The following is a 4,534-nucleotide window of genomic DNA, read 5'->3' on the forward strand; positions in this document are numbered from 1 at the left end:
CCCCCTGCCCTTGCCTGTCTCTCTCGCACTTCTTTACGCTTCCCGCCTTCCCCTCCTCTCCCTCACTCCACCAATGGAATGACCAGTAGCCTGGGCCACAAAAAAAATGGAACGGCATGAAATTTGAAAGAGCATAAAAAATGACGAATTTTGGTGCAAACGCGAACGTCCTGCGATGTCGGGAAGTGCTCGCACCTCGCGGTCAAAGATTTCGGCCCGATTGGGGGTTCAAAAATGCGTGGCGGCGCTCAGGCGGCGACGCGTGGAGCCAGGTAAGCGATATTTACCACAAGTGTTCCCTAGGATGTGCTCTTTCCAACGGTGTGTCGCCGAACGACATGTCGTTCGCCCTACAGATCGACGGACGTCCGCCACAGCGCACTTAGGCCCTACAAAATTTTGGTTCACATTTTTGACATTTTTGTTTCGCATACTGCACAGAACTGTCGTACGACTGTCGGACAACAGTAGAAATAAGATAAGAACTTTTGGTGCGATATACGAAATGAGAAAAATGATTCTATCGGTATACTATCTTTTTTCCTCGAAACGAAAATCTTTATCAGCCAGCTATCATGATAAAAGCGGAAAACCACTGTCGTGGATTCGATCAGGAAACGATAACAATACACCAGAACGGTAGATGGTTTACATTTGATAGACCAGTGACAATCGTCTGACTATGGAAAAGCCGTCACTTTTGGATTTTTGATATCGTCACAAGAATTGGACGATATATAAAAATCACACTGTGTGCGACAATCTTGTGTTACTAGGGTTGGTAACAAGCCCAGAAACAAGAACCCGTCACCCGTGCCAGCCCGCCCCACCTGCAACATGTCCACAATCGAAAAAACTGAAATTTACTCTGCCGTCGGCTGCTAGCCGAGCTGTTTGGCTGGTCCAACATCGGAGTCAATCTCATGGATTTTGTGGAACGGTATAAAATTTGAAAGAACAAAAAAAATTGTGAATTTCTGTGCAAACGCGAACGTCCTGCGATGTCGGGAAGTGCCCGTACCTTGCAGTCAAAGATTTTGGCCCGACCGGCGGTCAGGGACCAGTAACATACCACTTTTATGTTACGTTACAAAATACAAAGTCGAAACATCACTTTTGAAATTCTGTTGTTACGGTACCGTAACCAGTAACAGAACAGGTTTTAAATTGGTTTGTTACAATTTTGTAACAAAATAAAACTGTTACAAAAAGAACGTTTCGGGTAACGAACATTCCAGAAATGGAAGGTGTAACGTTATAGAAAGTAACAAAACGAAATGGTAAAAGTTATTTTGTTACATGCTGTAACGTTATATCCTGTAACCGTTTGAAAAAAGAGGGAACGTAACGTTACGGGTATGGAACAAGGATGCGTTCAGAGAAAGTAACTTGTTCCAATTTGTACCAAAATAGGCGAGGGAAAAGTCCTGTTCCAAAAAAAAAATCATCGCGCAAAAAGCGAGCAAAACCAAACGAGACAAAGACATGTTTCCTTGCCCAGCGTCACCTGGCCACGCACGCGCGCTACAGAGTGCAGACAGCACCGCGGCCTTTCTGTCAGGCTTGTCATTAAGTGGCACAGCCAGGAACCATACCAGCAGATGAGATGCTGCTGTGGAGAGCGACTCCGCGTGTGCTTATACCGTGCTTTGATCTTTGTGTTCTGATTTGAGAAGGGACTTTGACTTTGGCAGCAGTGGCGCGATGGCTGGGTGGGGCACTCGACGGGATCGCCCCAGACAAAGGAAAAACCGGGCATCTGGCGGGCAACTATCGGGCACCTACCGGGCAACTGCCGGGCAACTACCGGGCAACTCCGGGCAACTCCGGGCAACTTCCGGGCAACTTCCGGGCAACACCTGGGCAACATCCGGGCAACATTCGGGGCAACTACCGAGCAACCACCGGGCAACCACCGGGCATCCACCAGGCAACCACTAAGCAAGCCTCGGCTGATGATACTAGCGTGGTGCCCGGGGGCTGTTTGGCTGGTTGGGTCGGCACCACACGGCGTGTGAGGGCAACCGTCGGGTAACCGTCAGCGTGATCTGAACAGCCTTGTAGAAACCGGAGAGGCCACCGGCTCGCCGCTCTGTTGGGCGGGCGGCCTACGCCTACGTCGCCCCTGCTGCTGAGGCAACCGCGGCGGGGGTCGGCGTACCCTCGACGATCTGCTACTCTGTGTGGACCAGCTGGCGGTTCAGACATGGTGTTCACTGGGGTGCTACTGGGGCGGGGGTTGGGCATGTGCATGAGCCGTGGAAAGGGGGCGGGGGCAGGCAAAGGTAGCCCCGCGTGGCCCCGCGGCTAGCCCCTGCCGTCACACTTCAGGTTTGTATGACCTCTACGATTAAGACAGGGACCGTCCTCCCTTGCTCGACAGTTGCCCACGCCGTGGGGTGCCGGCCCTAGTTATGAGCCGTGAAGTGTCTGCCACCGGGCAACACGCTTGTATCACCAGGCGAGGCTTACTTAGTGGTTGCCTGGTGGTTGCCCGCTGGTTGCTCGGTAGTTGCCTGGTAGTTGCCAGGATGTTGCCCGGTAGTTGCCTGAAAGTTGCCCGAAAGTTGCCCGGTAGTTGCCCGGTAGTTGCCCGGTAGGTGCCCGGTAGGTGCCCGATAGTTGCCCGCCAGATGCCCGGTTTTCCCTTTGTCTGGGGCGATCCCGTCGAGTGCCCCACCTGGGGATCGACGGCAGCCTCACCCCCCCCCCTTTCCCCTTCCCCCTGGTGGTCTGTGTCAATGGGTCCTCGTCGATGTACTCGGCTTGGGGAAGAGGGCAGCACAGCAGGGGCGCCGCCGAGCTGAGGGCACCCCGTTTTTGCTTGCCAGCGCCTCGCCGGTGTGCTCGGGGGGGGGGGGGGGGGCGCTGCCACCCGGTTCACTGGGGAATTCCCCTGTGTTTGCCTTCCCCAGCCCGTCGCGCTCAGCACAGTGCCCCACGACGGCCCTCGGCCAGTGACTCGACCGCTACCGCTACCGATGGCTTGTTTGATCGTCACGGTGGCGGTAGGCGTGGGCCGCGGCCACGTTCTAAACTTCATTTTAACAACAAACTTCAGAATTGTACAACCTCAACTCCCCCTCCCTTCCCTTGTCCTCTTCTCTGCTACTTGGTGTACCCTAGTGTGTCCTGTGTCCTGGAGCTGCCCTCCCCCCCTCCTTCCCTCCGAATCGTGTCGCATCCGCGTCGTGAATGGCCTCAAGCTTCTAATTTTCTTAATGTCCATCATACCGAAGAGACTTGTACAAAAATGTGCTGTTTTCGGAAGGAATGTCTCTACGACTACTTCGATATTACAGGTAAAAATGATAACTGTCATTTGATTTTCTTTGAGATGCATGGGCAGAAATTTGTGGAGAGTTAAGATAACCTCAAAATATTGTCAGCAGAATTTCTTTATTTTAGCTTGGCACTGTCACTGGTTCAGGCACAGCCACACAGATCAATTGTATTTGACAATTTTATTTTAGGTGATATGTGGCGCTCATAACCTATTGGACAGACAGTAAAAGCCTGCACTGCCACTGGTCTGTGATATTAACACAAATATACAGTGTGATTGATTTCAAAAACAATTATTTTGGTTCACAATTTTTTTTTAACTATGCTAAAAAAATCATTATGAAGAAAGTAAACATATCTTGCAAAGTCAATGAAATTAAAATAGGACAATGTTTTACTGAACAGGAATGTCAAAATGATACAAGTTCTTTTGATTTTTTAAGGAACTGAATATTTTCCCACATCAATGAGATTAAAATAATCACAATGTTTTTTTCAGGATTATTCAGCAGAAGATCGAGAAGATGACGCATCACCAGCAAGAGAGGAGAGTGAGATGTCGCTGAGTCCAGTGCTAGGCCGTTCCAAATCAGTATCATCATCATCATCATCTTCATGTGAGTCTGTCCCTATCAGCACTAAAATATCCTCCTTCACCAAACGAGAATTATTTAATATTAAGACTAAATCTTCTACCATGCTTGCTGACAGGTTGCCTCGCAAGTGGTGCATCACAAAGCGTAGGGCAGAGAAAAGTCTTTCAACTCTAACTTGAGTAGCAGGTATAGCATGAACAACTTTTGCCACTTCATAGAGTTCAGGGTTAGTATGTTTTTTGTCTTCCCACCATTTCAAAATTGACGTTTTTCGATCCTTGATTCTTGGAGTATCCCTGAAGTAGGTGTTGAGTTGTGTGGCAATGTCTGTTGGTGATAAAGAATTATTTTGAGAACGTACTCTGTCTCTATCACGCAGCATAGCTGATACCTCATCTTCTTCCTCCTCTTCTTCCATCTCCTCTCCCACATCTACTGAATTTTCTTGATTTCCTTGATTTTTGTTAGCAGATGATACTTCCAGTATCACTGCTTGTACAACACCTACTTAAACTAATATTAAGCAAATATTAAGCATTTTTAACCACATATTAAGCTTTTAGAGGGAGAGAGGGAGGGATAGGGGGATCGGTGGTCCCAAAAAAGTGGTTCGTCTCCGCCCACCTGTTGCACTACCTAGTGTCAGCAAAATT

This window comes from Frankliniella occidentalis, unplaced genomic scaffold (assembly GCF_000697945.3).
Source record: "Frankliniella occidentalis isolate FOCC.00 unplaced genomic scaffold, Focc_3.1 Scaffold291, whole genome shotgun sequence".
NCBI classification, from domain to species: Eukaryota; Metazoa; Arthropoda; class Insecta; order Thysanoptera; family Thripidae; genus Frankliniella; species Frankliniella occidentalis.